Here is a 16,041-nt window from a genome sequence, read left to right on the forward strand (position 1 = left end):
ATGCAGCTATGGACGCGGAATTTACTGAAAGTGATATCAGGATGGCGCTGCAGAATCTTAATGGTCGATCGGCATAAGGGCCGGATGGCATTACGAATAAAATGCTACGGAATTTAGACGATGGGTCAATTGAGTTCCTTACGCGGCAGATCAATTGCCTATGGAAGGAAGGCTCTTTCCCGGAAGAGTGGAAACTGGCAACTACTGTTCTGATACCGAAACCGGGCAAGGCCATAGGGCTTGAAAATCTCAGACCCATTTCCCTGACGTCGTGTTTGGGAAAAGTCGCTGAGCATGCCATTTTAAATAGGCTAACGCGTTATGTTGAGGGCAATGGGGTCTTTCCGCATTCGATGATAGGATTTCGGCCCGGCCTCTCGACTCAGGATGCTATGATCAGGATTAAGCATCAGATCCTTGACCGGCGAACAAGGGATACTAAGGCACTAATTGGACTTGATGTGGAAAAAGCTTTCGATAAAATCCGACATTCTTTCATTCTACGGGTGCTATCGGACTTGAATATGGGGCAGCGGCTTTTTAATTTTGTCAAGGCTTTCCTTACGGATAGAAAGACATGTCTCAGGTTTGGGGAGATAAAATCGGAAGTCGTTAAATTGGGTGGCTGTGGTACTCCGCAGGGATCCGTACTCTCGCCTATGTTATTCAATCTGGCGATGTCGAAGTTGGCTAATAGACTGGACACTGTCCAGGATATTGGCTATTCTATCTACGCGGATGACATTACTATATGGAGTGTCGGTGGTAGTGATGGAGAGCTTGAGGCTAGGCTGCAGCAGGTGGTGACGCTTACGGAGGAGTACCTGGGTCTCATGGGGCTCAAGTGCTCCCCTAAAAAGTCGGAGTTGTTGATCTTCAAATCTAAGAAGCTAGGTCGTAGGCCGAGGGGTTGGGTACCGGAAGTTGAGCCTTGCATTAGAATTCATACTAGGGAAGGGTCGGTGATACCCAAAGTTGAAGCAATCAGGGTCCTGGGTTTTGTACTTGAAGCGAACGGATCGAACATTAGAACCATTCAGCGTATTACCAAGAAAACGGAGGAGGCCATAAGACTTATAAGAAGGATCTCTAATAGGCATAGGGGTTTAGGAGAAGAAGGTGCGATGCGCTTAGTTCACGCATTTATTATGTGTCATTTCTCGTATGTGGCAGCTATGCTAAATTGGAATAGGGGGGAGAAAAATAAATTGGAAGCATTAATCAGAAAAGCCATCAAGGCTGCGCTTGGTCTGCCTATGACTACGTCAAAGGATATGTTGTTACGACTGGGTTTGCATAATACTTTAGATGAAATTGCTGAGGCTCAACGTACCGCACAGAGGGAGCGGTTGCTAGGTACACCATCGGGTAGGTATATATTACAGTCATTTGAAGAATCGGTGGCTGTGTCGCACGATAGGGCGCCCCTACACGAGTTGAACGTGAACCTTAGGGCAAATATCATGGTTCGTCCATTTCCGCGGAATGTGCACCCCGTGCACAATGTAGGGAGGCGGGTCGCGAGAGCTAGGGCTTTGTTGCGAGAGGCAAAGGATCAGGAGGAGGAGTCTGCGTTTGTTGACACTGCATGGATTAATGGTAAAAATGCTTATTCGGTGGTGGTAGTAGATGGCAAAGGGAGCGTTAGAAATGCTGCTTCCATTTATACCAAAGACCTGGGGGTTGCTGAACAGGTGGCTATTGCTCTAGCACTAATTGATTCTAGAAGAGTTTTGGTGTTTAGCGACTCGCGATCTGCGATTACAGCCTTCTCGAGAGGACTTGTTGCGGAACCGGCTAACAGACTGCTGCAGGGTAGGGATATCACTTCGCATACCGTTACTTGGTTCCCGGCGCACATGGGGACAGTGGAGGGAGCCCCGCGTAACCTCAACGAGGTGGCGCACAGGGAGGCACGAGGATTAGTGTGCCGTGTACTCCCTGAAGGGGCTGGATCTCCCGCTCCTGAGTACAGGGACCAACTGTTAACCTACAACGAAATCACCAAGCACTATTACTTAGGGCGCAGGGCATTCCCGTTGCCACATCCTAAATTAAGTAGGCCGCAGGCGGTTACATTAAGGCTTCTGCAGACACGGACGTACCCTAACCCGGTCATCATGAATAAAATTAATTCGGACTGCGGGGTTTCAGTCTATTGTAGTAAGTGTGGGGGTTTGCTCGATTTACAACACATGCTGTGGCGCTGCTTGGCGTTGGCCGGTGATGGTTCTCGAGGTGAACAGTGGTGGCAGCGAATGCTGCACAGTGAAGTGCTGGCGGACCAACTCAGGGCTGTCCAGAGGGCCCGTGTGATGGCAGAGGGGCTCGGCCTCTCTGTACCGACGTGGGAGCGGCCCGCATCAGTCCCAGACTGATCCCTCAGGACCTAAATAAAGTTCTTCATACCATACCATACTGACATCAACAACAGCAAAGAATAAAATAGAATTAACAAGGCTGAACAACCAGATAATTAAATCTATATGAAGAGAATGAATGTGATTGAATAATAAGCTCGCGGGTGAAAGGTAAAGCTAAGAGCACCAAGAAATCAACCTATTAAGAACATGAAACTTGAACACATTGTGTTGCTTAATACATGAAGAACGGAAACATACAAATTTCTATCTTAATTTGCCCACAACAAAATGATCAGAGCTTAATATAGAGAACAAAATCACGTGTTATGACTAGAACTGCTACAGATCAGAGCCTGCTATAGGTTAATGAAGCTGAAAGCTCAAAGAAATAAATCTTCTCAAGCACATGAAAGTGTTCCCTGGATAATGAGCACTGATCACACATTGCTTAGCGCATATAAAAAAAGAGAAACAAGCTTGTACCTCAATTTGTAGCTTGTAGCATAGACAAAACAACGACCTGTTATGACTAAAACCACTACTGACTAGAGCTTGTTGCAGGTGAAAAAGCCAAAAACTCTGAGAAATGAATCAGTATCAAAGACATGAATGTGCTTCCTGGATAATGAGCACCGACACGACATACTGCTTATGAAAAAGCAAGCACACAAATCAGTACCTCAATTTTGTCTACTACTAACCACTAAAGCTCTGAAGCAGAAAAAAAATCTGTCATTTCTTGTGGCAAGAAGCATTAATCACAAGAACCTACGATGGGTGTGCATTAAAAGTAATCTGCAGAGTGATAACAATGAGGTTGAGCTTTTTACACAGCAATGAATTAACAGAATAACTCGCAAATAACAGCGATACATCAGCTGAATGAACAGCATGAGTGCAGCAATGCGAGATTGTTAGGGTCAATCCACAGCAATGCATCCTTCTCTAAAAAAATTGAGTTTCTACTAGGTTTAAAGAAATGGAATGTAGTCCCCCGCAATATTTTAGGTGAAAGTAATTTTTCGACATGGAGAGGGCAATTTAAAGTTCATTGAATGGCACAAATCCAGACGTTAGAAAAAGCACAGCCATAGTTTTAATGTTTTGTGCAATGTTGTAAGACATGCACTTTTGGTTAGATAAACTTATGCTTTCATTGAAGGAGGTTTGCATAACCAAAACTTTTCTTCCCTTACAAAATTAAAAACGACCAAATCCGATAAATTACACAAAAATGGTAGCTTAGGAAAACATGGAACTACTATGTTAGACCTGCACCTAAAGCATACCATCTAATGAAATTTTATTTGGATCTAATATTGTACACTTTCTCTAAAGAAAGCTTGAATTCCTAAAAAAATATTTTAAGAAATTTTTAGACATGAAATTTATGTGGCCCTCTCATTTACAAAATATTTCGCCCAAGAAATTTTGTTAGCTCATCTCTTTATACATAGCGAGACAATTCTTTAATAAAAAAATCAGAAATGGTGGAGTTTTCCACCGAGTTCGACATGGAATGATTTTACGCGACGTAACAGCATCAGTAGAAAAAAAATGTAGGAAAAAGACAATGCTGAAATACGAAGAGTAAAAGTAACTCAGTGCTGCTGTGAAGACATTCGGGTACTTGGTAGCTGCTGTAATCGGGCACGCTAATACCATGGCAGTGGCAAGGGATTGGAGTACAGTTGGCAAGGAGGGTACTCATTCAGCATCTGATCGGAAGACAGGAAGGAAATCCATTTTTACTTGTTGCCAGTATACAACATTCAGTAAAGCAATTGCACCTATAACATGCTCCGCCTTTGCACTCATTTGTGTTGCATCTGCTCCCATAATGAGTTAGTACCTGAAAGCATAGACTCATTCATGGCCATTAGGCACTCCAAAAGGTTCACAAGGCAATGAAAGCCTGTGAGGTGATACAAACACATAATTACAGCGCAAAACCTAGCTTCAAGGTGTCAACGTACACTGTATTCAAGGCCACACTGCCAACCCTGCCGACTACTAGGCACACACCTTATGCAATCTTCCCTCTATACCCCCACCTTATTCCACACGCTATATATAATGCGTATCAATATACTACCCGGCAAGACACATATGTTCTTATGACTCCCTGTGCGTATGCTCACTATCACAAAGGCAAAGAAAATTGTGCGTAGAAGGCTGCAGGTCGGGCAGGAGGTTCACACCAGCTATCACCTGTATTCAAACTGTGCGCACCTTCTACAGAATAAAACACGTCCAAAGAAAAAATAAGGGATTCATTTGAATTCGAGGCACCGAAGCACTTCATAGTGGCATATAACACTGAGTTGAAGGTCGCACCTCAGATTACGAGCTCTTGTGAGAGGCCGATGAAGACTACTGCAATAGTTCCATTAAAAAATGTACCTTCATTTGCGTCTTCAATGGATGCTGCAGGCTGTTGTTTCAGGGCACCTGATGCTCTTTCTGGAGCATGTCTTAGCCATGACTTGATGGCATCTTCAACAATCGTTGTGGTTCCTTGCGGAAACTGTGTTGCAGCAGCTGAAATCCACCAACATATATATATTGTTAGTGTAGTAACCACATTTTCTTCAACAGTGTCAACACATGTACAAGAATGCTGCCAGCATTGACAAACCACAATGCATCTTGTAAAGCCAAGACAAATTGTTTTCATCTGTATTCATGTAACAGTATAATGCCACATTGCTGAGGAAATCTCATATTTCCATTAGCACTCAAAATTTGCATATATATTGCATTGATCGTCAATATTGTGTAACATGTTTAGTGTGCAGTATTTGAACTATGTACCGAACAAATTTGACATAAATCGCATCCTACTGCTGGACAATTATTTCTCAAAGGCATATGTGGAAGTGATACTGCTATGAAAGAACATGTGCCAAGTCAGAGCTATGTTTAGCAGTAGTTGGCCACAAATGAGTCGTGTTGGCAGTTGCCGCAGCTTGAATTTCAGACATAGCATAACAGTTGAAACAAACTCACGAAACAATGCAAGCACTTGGCAGAAATGCACTCAAGAGGAATAATAATGAATGACTATGAACTGCTTGCACACAGCGAGCTGCTTAGAAAAATTGGTCACGAAGCAGGACACAATGAGTGCACATTCTCTGATTAGTTTCCTGAAGTACCCATAACCGTGTGAAATAGCAGGGCAGTGTTGCAACTGTCTCAAATTTCGCTTTATCAGCAGAAGAAAACACAGTATCAGGCTTACCGATGATTGCGCTTGAAGCTTTGAGGTTTGAGAAATTGAGTTTATTTTTTCTTCCAACCCAAGAGAACTTTGAAGCCAGCTCGTCAGATAAAAGGTGTGCTAACATGCGCTTGGTTGCAGCGTTTGCATTCTTTCCGCCAAGTTGCATGAGCTCCCGCACCTGCAAGATGACAGGGAAATTGAAGAAAATGCAGTGTGGACCACACATGGTTATCTTAATCTTTTACAACCTAGAATTTGTTACACACCACTGAAAGAACAGCTTGCATACTTTGTCATGAAAGAATATCTTGACAAAAAGTACTTTGCAGGTCCTCAAGTAGAAGCTCATCTGTTATCAGTGCTGAAATATCTGAATTCTTGTGCACCCTCAATTAGGATGCGCCCCCTATAGACATGGCCCTTTTAGCAATACACCCGTGTTCAGAGTCGGCAAGTAAAATCGTGGCATCATACAAGTTGTTTATAGCACTGACGGTTTATTGTTCTAGCCAATACACAATAAACTGACCAGACTACTGGAAAAAGCAGTAGAAAATGGTAAGGCTATAACTCACATTATTCTCTATTTCTTGAGCACAGACAATAAGATATATTGATATTTATACTGTATTAAAACTTCCTATGCTAATCCAAAAAAATGGCATACTATCTCAACCACACACACACACACACACACACAAACACACACACACACACACACACACACACACACACACACACACACACACACACACACACACACACACACACACACACACACACACACACACACACACACACACACACACACACACACACACACACACACACACACACACACACACACACACACACACACACACACACACACACACACACACACACACACACACACACACACACACACACACACACACACACACACACACACACACACACGCGCGCGCGCGCGCGCGCGCGCGCACGCACGCACACGCACACGCACACGCACGCACACGCACACGCACACGCACACACACGCACACACACGCACACAACCATAATAGCAGAGAATTGCTTCAATTGGTCATTTTCCCGGGAACTACCATCAGTTTTGACTATTGGAGCCCACATGTCAATTTAAAATATGCATGGTGATACTTACCAGAACTGCAACTTTTTCTTTGTCAAGCTGCTCACTGAAGGCTAACAGCCTATCCAAGGAATCAAATGGCTTGTCAATAAGTGGCGACGTTGTAATCACTGCATGGGCAGGCAATACTTCACATAATTTGTTAAGCATCTCTCCATGTTGCTGCTGTGTAAATCTGATGATGTTGAGAAGCCTAAGAACGTGTTGCTTGAAGTCTACAAACAGAAAGACGAAAGCATAATGCAACAAAACATGCTAGATAGTATTGCACTATCCGCTACACAAGAAGGGTATCAAATAAACTCTTGGCACAAAGGCAATTGCCAAATGCTGCAGCAATACGCCTTATATTAAAAATGGTGTTCCGCATCAAGCTAACTTGTCCGCAAAGTGTCAGGTTCTGTAGATATTCCTAGGGGTGGTCAGCGCAGCCCAGACGAAGGACAAAAGGAAGTGGACGATACAAGTACGCTTCCTTTTGTCCGAGCATACTTCCTTTTGTCCTTCGTCCGGGTTGCACTGTGCATCCCTAGGAATATGTTCAGTCACCAACTCACCCAGCTTTCTGTGTTAATTTAGGTTCTGTAGCCTGGCATTCCAAGCAGAAACAATGTTACCTAAAAATATTAAATATTGCAGCTTACTGCTGTTCAGCGTCCTTCGACTAGGATGTAAGAACAAAGATACAATAAACAAGTTCTTTCACGCAAGTGGTACGGCATGCATCAGCCTTAGGAAATCTTGTTTGCGTGCAGAATTGAAAATAATTTCACTATATTATTGATATAGCGGCACCTCGTTAAGTACCTTAACAGAATAATAATGAGGTATTTACTAACAGCAGCACCAATCCAAAATGAATGTTATGCATGTCACAAAAGGAAACTTGAATACAGTAAACAGCAAAACCAAAGGCTCAGACAACCCTCTTTACCACCAAACATACCTTTATAGGAATCATTGCTAGTCTCATGTGTTCCGTTCACATAAGCTCCCAATGCACCATTTAGTCTACAAGAGACTTTTGGTAAACCTACTGTCTCCAAATCGGTGTTTACTTTCTAGAACGAAAGTGTAACATATTTTACCGTTTTTACCACCTGTCAACAGACATGTTTTGCGGCCGTTTAAAGTAATTTTGTTAGATAATTGTTAGTTTGGCATGACTCCTCTTTTTGGAAGATTCCTTTAGAACAAACATTTTACTCACTCTTGACTGGTTTACACGATCATCCCCCATATTTTCCTTTATATACAAAAGTGTTTATCAATGAGTTACCTTGATCTCTCCCGAGTGATGAGTCAAATGGTCGCGAGCGTTCTTGACCTAGAATAAGAAATTTCAACTACATTGCTCTGAGAATTATGCACACACAGCATACAAAGTCCTTACTTCTATGCATAAAATGGCCCCAGAAGAAAATGCAAATTATCGCGTAACTTTCATGTAGGGTCACAAGCAATTTTTTGTTACCATAATGTATTCTACATTTAACTTGTAATATAATGATGAATTGTAATGCTAGTGAATGACCAATAATAAGTAAACATATGAGTTCAACATCTTTTCAGCATGCTTTCTCCAGAGGCACTTAAGAATCACTTTATTATTACTGCAATACCCTCTCTGGGGGATTTTAACAAGGTGGTCTACAAAGTGTTGTCATCCCTTTGTGTCTGCGTCAGTTCGTTCTGTAAACACTATTCTGGTTCTGTAAACACTATTCGTTCTGTAAACACTATACTAAACAAAGTTTACATATATTATCTGGCAAGGTGACAGGCTAAAGTTGAATGATGGTGCGATAAGTGCTGTCAGTGACAAAAAAAATGAATAATATGTTTAGACAAACTGAGTAGCTTTAGATTGCATATAGATCAAGAGCAGAATAGATGTATGATAATGCCTTCAGCACTACAACTTATAAATTCTTCCAGGACAACATTTCAATCTAGTCCCATGCAATATGTAACAATCATCTGGCTGTCCCAATTCTTGATGTGCCTTATTTCTCTCGTGAACTCACCTGACATGCTGTGATCTTTAAACAATTTTGATAACGATAACTTATACTCTCATTTAAAGTGAATATGCTTGCATACATAGTGACAACCAGAACGAACATTTCTAAGTGATAAATAAGGGGAAGCAAGTATCACAAAGAACCTAGAATAGCTAATGACAGTTTATTATTAAAGAAAAATTTATCTCTTAGTTCTTCAAGATTAGTTACTGCACAGTTCCCTATCTTTCTGGTCTTGTAGTTCACAGCTACAACATAGAAATATAATGAAGTGTTCCTCTCTAATTAAATATTATTTAATGCTTCTAGCCAAGACAAAAAATGAACTTCTTGTGTGTACTGTGGGATGGTACATATGCAGCTGCAACCATGCACTGGCATTACATAAGCATTGACAACAAGCTCGAAGACAAAAGATACTTACCCACACAAGAGGTGTCCTTCTCACAAAGTGATGCCAATTCCTGAAAATCACCTGCATAAGCAACAAGACCTGCTCACAGCTGTACTAAAATCTGCAATCATGCCATGTAATAAGGCAAGTGTGGTGACAAAACAGGGTCAAGCCCAAGCAGACACACAGACTTACTTCCACAAGGCTTTATTAGAAAGAGGTGCACATATTCATGCCTATATGCTTATCAGGCACCAAGCCTTTGTCGATGTCAGTGCTTGTGTGTGTATGTGCCTGTCCACGTTCTGTCACTGCACTTAAAATATACCAAGTACGTATGTCTACAAGCACGGCTGAACCTCAATTCTTCTGAAAGTCTGCTTATACTTTATATTTTTGCTACTTGCCACTTCAATCAAGTACTGTTATTAAGCAACATCTACACTGGACCCTCAAGGTGCAGCAAATGGTGGTTTGCTGTACTACTGAGGTCAAATGAAACACTAACAGCGGAGCGCGCGGCAGAATCACAACTGAAGGTATAGTGTGCATTGTCCAGTCATCACCTTTAACAGGCACACCCCCCGTTTGACTATACTGCACAATGATGCTCCCCCTATATTGCCATTTTTTTCTGTTCTGGTTCTCTATTATTTGAAAGCGAGAAAAGAAATATAGAAGAAAACAGAAGCTATAATGCCCCAGTATGGGGTGGGTATTATTGCATGGTGCGGCAAAACATTACGGGCTATGGGCATCAAATGAAACGTGAAGAGCAATGCACCTGCTATAGTGTGCACTTCATCATTACTGCAAAGTCACCTCTTTTCACTTTCAAATGAAAGAAACATGAAAGTATTGCAGCATACGGGTAGCATCATCACGCAGTGCGGTCGAACGATGTGCATGTCTGTCAATGGCAATGACTGAACGGCGTAGACTATACCTTAAGTTATGCTTCCACCACGCACTCCGATGTTTGCTTTCATTTGACCCCAACAGTAACCAAGGAAAGTAAACAAAGGCCATAACTTTTTGCAAATTTTCTTCATTGGATTTAATTACTTAATTCTCTTACACTACATGACCATAAGCTCTTGGCACAAAAGAGAGACACCTTAAAGGCCGGTGGCATAGCCAAGATTCTTTCGTAAAGCGAGAGAGAAGAAAGAGCAGATGGGGTACTCTGCCAGCTCAGACCATGCCTCCCCATAATAATTGATCCTCTCCTTTTATCAGTGTGGTCTTATTTGTGCGTGCCTGCATGTACTTATTTGTAGCACAGATTGCCTTCTGCCAGTTGGGTAGCTGCAATACCCACAAACCAGATCAAAGTGCTTTGCCACACATGCACACACACAAAATAAGTGAGAGGAATTTAAGGCAGCAAAATGGGCAAGTTCGTTGGGGCATTTTGGCATACTTAGAGTGTTCAAAAAAAAAACGAGACGCAGTACACGAATAAGATAAAACGTGCATTGAACACAGGCAGATACAGCTTGTATTGGCCAACAGCGCTGGGAGCGATATGTTAAACAAATGTTGCCGGCATGTTGTTAGTAAATAGAAAAAAAAATGAAGCTTCTTACTTTCACTGCAGCCTTCAGAGAGAGAGAGAGAGAGAGAGAGAGAGATAAAACTTTGTTATCTCCTTGATGGGGTTCAGATTGTTCTCCACATTCAGCAGAGGCCAGTCCTGGGAGATCAATATACAAAATATTATACTACTTACAATTTATTACAAACAGGGGAGCTGCCCTGTGCCACCTACAGAATGGCGAGAAAGATTACCCAGTGGGAAATTCCTAGGAACAGGCACTGCTCCTTTTTGTGGCGTTTTAGCTGGTGTTTGTGATGCCTCGGAGTCATCAGAGTCTGACCATGGCTGAGGTGGTTTCCTTGATCTCTTTCGTGGAACATCTGAGTCTGTGTTCAAATCTGAGTCCCGTTCACTTCGGTTGAGTTTTCTCCTTGCCAACTCATAGGTTCCTGAGATGTAAGAACACCCCCTGTGAGTACTTGTATTTTTACACAAAACTACACAGCTAGCGACTGGTTCATACCAAACAGCCCCTTTACAGACACCTCAAAGCATTTCCAAGAAGCATCCGGCATTGCTGCTTTTTTTACCATTGTGACAATCTTGTCTCCTTTAATGTGATCTGGTGGCCAGGCACACCGATTCTCTTTTATCTATGTTGATGGTACCACTTCAACTTCTTGCAGGGCCAAAAACTCAACGATTGCATATGCCATCTAGAAAAGAAAACTATGCTTAGAGTTTTTTTACGATCATATCTTATTAATGGCTGCATTCACACAATAGCAGTAGCACTCAAAATGCACTAACCATGTATAACAGAAGCTACTTGCAGTAACAATGAGACTAAAATCTCCTACACAGGTGCAATGTCTGGTTTCTAGGCAGTATGCAGCTGTGGGAACACTATATACTTGTTACCGAAAGGGAACATCACCATTTTTTGCAAGTTGCGTACATGCCATATTTTAGGATGAGATAGGGAAGACACAACACAGATGCAAAGTCTGGATGAACTGAAGGGTATGGTGTACCAGCCTTCTTTAACTAGGAATTCTGGACCAATAATGCATGGTTCATTTGAGGCCTTCAAGTGGGCAATGTTTTTAGCCAAAACAACATGTCCATTTTGCAGAAAGCAGCAGTCCTTGTCACTTAGAGAAATAGTGAACTCCCTAAATGATAGCATCTTGTACTGAGGAGGACAGCACCCCGGCAGGAGCAAACCGTGCGTATGTTGACGGAGCAGTGCGGGCTTCTCATCCAATGGATGGACGATGTTTGCTTCAGACTGGGACTTCACCAAGCGGTTGTACAATTGCTGCAGTGGCTTGCCATGTTTTCGCAGCTGTCGCTTGATTGTCTGCATATGATTCTCAAAAGGAAATGCACTAAAGGAATCTAAATGCCCATATCTTTGAACATCGGCAAAAAGGTGTATTAGGCAGTGCACATTGAAGGAAACGTGCTCATCTCCATAAAAATCACGAAAGTCTCTGACAAAGCAACGCAGGAGTTCTCCAGCAAACACAGCATGTTGGCGACAGAGCTGCGGATTAGCAAGTACCGAGAGAGATGTATGAAGGACGAGGAAGTGCTGGTACAGGCGGTCTGTCAAACAAAATTTAAGAATAAATGGGCCAGTGTAAAAAACAAAAAGCCTGAATTCAACAGCCTTCCAGCGGTCTAATTCATCAAGACCTCGTGGTTTGCGATGAAACTCACTGGGAACAGAAGCTCGCACAAGGCTGCTCTTTTCATTGAAAGTTTGACGTTGGAGTGGCCCAAAGCGTACAGCTAGTGGTCCTGAAGTCCACAACGTCAGAAGCTTCTTGACTACACCTAGCAACACAAGGTGCATGTAGTCCAGGGGTACATCATCCACACAGTCAATTGGCAAATCTAGGAGAATGGGATCCCCTTTGTGATGTTCACTATCATGTTGTTCTCTGAAACTAATGTTTGTACGTAGGGGACAGTCCATTTCAAGAAACACAACTTTTCCGTTCATATAAGTCCCCTCCACAGTACATTTTGGGCAGCCACTATAGCCACCATGCCCTTTAGTTGCCATTACAAAGGCTCGTGCAGGAGCATCACAAATGATGGCCTTCACACTTACTTGAGCAACACTGCCATCTACAGCAACACCTTCCGAAATCAATTCTTGCAACTCTACAACGAATGGCCTCAGAAACTCCCTCGAGGATGCTGGCTTTGACAGCCCAGCAAAGGCACCAACAAGAAACGGTGTTCCATTGCCACAGGCATGGGCAATACACTGAATAGGCCACAACTGCATTTTCGAACTTTTCGATAACGGAAGACCGTCTATGTTGAACGACAAGGGGATCACAGATGGCGGGTGTTCGACATGACACAGTATGCGCAGCAGCCCAGCTTTAAGCCCAAAATGGCAATATTCCCCAGGCTCTAACGGTGTTAACCCGCACAGCTCTTGCGCTTGGCGCGGTGTGCGGAGAAGAGTACGACCATCTTCGGGTAGTTCTGCTAAAGAGGGCTGGCTTCGTAACAACTTCAGTAAATCTGTAACTGCCCTTCTTTTGATATTGTGTTGAACAGCCCACATTCGCAATTTTTCTTGAAAGTTGCCTTCCGTGATCACTTTGTCAACACTGTGTGTCTCCTCCCTGTCGACAGGATTCGTAGAAAGTGGGCTGCTTTGAACAACCGCATAGGAAGCAGTGTCGACAGCATACGTTTCTAGTGAGCGTGTATGAAAATCGGCACGCCGATACTCGCCGCTGTCCACTGCATCGCAAATGACGGCGTCAGTTCTATTCTGAACATCGCGGGAAACTCCGGCTACTTGCTTCGGCGGCTGTTCTTGCGGACGTTGATCCTGCAACGGGTGCTCGCTTGAGCACTCAAGAAGCGCCAAAGATTTCTTCGCCTCTCGACACGCTTTTTCGGAGACGTACAGTTCTACAGAACGCGACATCGAATAAATACACGTCGCGCCGAAACGCGTGGCGCGGGCGTCACCAAACAAAAGACAATATGGAAACTATACCAAGCGCGCGCAAACTCTTAATACGGCCAATGGCGGTATGTCCATTATCGAAAATCGAACCTTAATCGGATGAAGGTAACAAAGGAATACTCACATCTTTGCAAGAGAGCTCTTCGCACGCCAGCGAACGGCACCACAGAACACCTGTTCGAGGCCAACGTACGCAGCAGCAAACCTATGACAAACTACAGAAGCTACAATGCTGCCCATATAGGCACAGAACCGTGGCACAGAATAAGGAACCAACTATAGGCGCCGGGTCCGCCGGGTCACGTGGCTCAACACGTGGCTGCAAGGAGTGCGAGGCGCATATCGAGGGGAGAGGGGCACGTAGGTGGCGAGGCGCGGATAGTCAAGTGAGGCCTCTAAGCACCCCGCCCTCCTCGCTGCTCGTTCTCTCAGTTCGCTCTTTGTAATCGCGGTGAGCAGCAGGGCGAATGCCACGGTGCCGACGCAAGCAAAAAAAGGAAAACAGTTACAGTGACGTTTCACTTCGTGAACGCGGGTGACGCGCATGCGTGTATGTGCTAATAGCACATGCGACGCCATCGGCCTTCAGCGCGCCTTTACGCCAACTGTCCGCATTGGATAGTATTCAAGACGGATCGCGTGGCCGCGCCATAAGCATCAGCCGCGAGTAGAAAGCGCCGTTGCAAACATTGGCTTACTATCTAAATTACCTAGCATGATGTCACCGCGCACAGGCAAACATGAACACTTCGCACTCGATAACCGCGCACCCACGCTATCAAAACGCAGGCGTGAGCAATCGCTGCAGCAGCAGCAGCGAGCGAATTAAGTGGCATTCGTGCTGTCTGTCGATCGCTTCCAACGCAAACTAAGCGATGAGAACGCAGCGTACGCAAAGGTATGAGCCGTCGGCCCACCTGGACTGTGCCCTCAAAGCAGATCGCTTTCAGATGAAGCCCGCGCGGCTGCATTCATCTGAGTGTGGCAGCGTAATATTGCTGTCTGACATGTCTTTTCGGAAGAGCGTGCACTGAGGGCAGCCGTGGAAGAGACTTAACATTCTGCGATATGATCACACAGTACATATCTTCAATTGTGTGTTGGTCCCACAATTGTCCAGTGTGGGACATCCCGTTGAGAACATCCTTCGGACATCCATAGGATCAAAGCTTTGGGATTTGTTTAGATCCCAGAACTTTAATCCTGTGGATGTCCGAAGGATATCTTAAATAGGCCATACCGAAATTAATGTCCTCATGTTATCCAGTGGACGTCCTAACTGGGTCTTGGACGTTGGGATCTAATCGGGACGTCCAGAGGATATTCGTGGTCCAATGGGATATCTCTGCAACCGTCCTACCTTACTTTGGTGTCGTTGAGTAGAGGAAAGAAGCTGACGTCAGAAAAGAAAATGTGAAATCCAGTGCTTTGGCTGAGCATGCCGCTTCAAGCGGCCACGCAATCGAGTAGGGGAAGGCACGTGTCCTTGCCAGGGAAAAAGGGCTATTTCGACGCCTTTATCTTGAGTCGCTCATGATTCAGACTTACGCCACACACTCTGAACAGGAGCGATGGCTATCTGCCGTCACTGTATGCGCGCTGCCTACGTCACGTGTTCAAGACTATTTAAATGAGCTGCTCGAACACCTTTGTTTATTTTACCCATGAACAAGGCTCCCATGTGGGAGCCTAAACGTCTTCTTTTATTGTAAATCTTACTTTGGTCGGCGTAGTGCCCCGGGTTTTTGTTTACCTTTTAATCGTGTTTCATCCCGACCAGACGGGCTTCCGTCAAACACTGAACTCCAGGAAAGAAGCCATTGCTCGATCATGCGTAGGTTATGTGCGCAGATGCCAACGTTGTTGCGTCACGCGTGACGTAACTGGAACTAAATTTAACATCTCACTCGGCATTCACAGGGGCGTAGCTCGGCCGTACGTTTGTCGATCCAAGCGGGAGTGGTCGCGTTTGAGCGATATCACGATGTCTTAGAAGGTATAATCCATCAAACTCAAACCTGTGCTAGTCGGGAGCTACAGGGCTTAGAAGCGTGCAATTTGTTGCAGAAATTTGACAGGTTGGTCGGCTATAGAACCTCCGGCCGGCTCACTACGAATAGGGAGCGAGCATGATTGTGAGATGAGACCATAATACCCCAAATAGATATATAGTATGTTAAGCTTGTAGGCTCTCTAATGCGTGAATAATCGTCATTTGGTAGCGCCATTTATGTAGCCTAGTGCCCGTGCATCCTCTGCAGCACGTAGAAGGCATTTCATGTGCCACACTGCGGCTGCGTCCCCAGTAAAGCCTACCGGATTACTTTTTTCGTTTGCCTGCTTCCATTCACATCCACG

At 44.1% G+C, this 16,041-nt stretch overlaps 1 protein-coding gene and 1 pseudogene across 1 annotated transcript in view; one reads left to right on the plus strand and one right to left on the minus strand.

The window, feature by feature from the left end:
* Ttc26 (tetratricopeptide repeat domain 26) overlaps positions 1-16,041 on the plus strand; it is a 144,930-nt gene that overhangs the window by 67,384 nt on the left and 61,505 nt on the right. The gene's annotated exons all lie outside the window — the stretch shown is intronic.
* On the minus strand, positions 2,423-11,395 carry LOC142590783 (uncharacterized; annotated as a pseudogene).

The sequence above is a fragment of the Dermacentor variabilis genome, chromosome 8, assembly GCF_050947875.1.
Source record: "Dermacentor variabilis isolate Ectoservices chromosome 8, ASM5094787v1, whole genome shotgun sequence".
NCBI lineage: Eukaryota > Metazoa > Arthropoda > Arachnida > Ixodida > Ixodidae > Dermacentor > Dermacentor variabilis.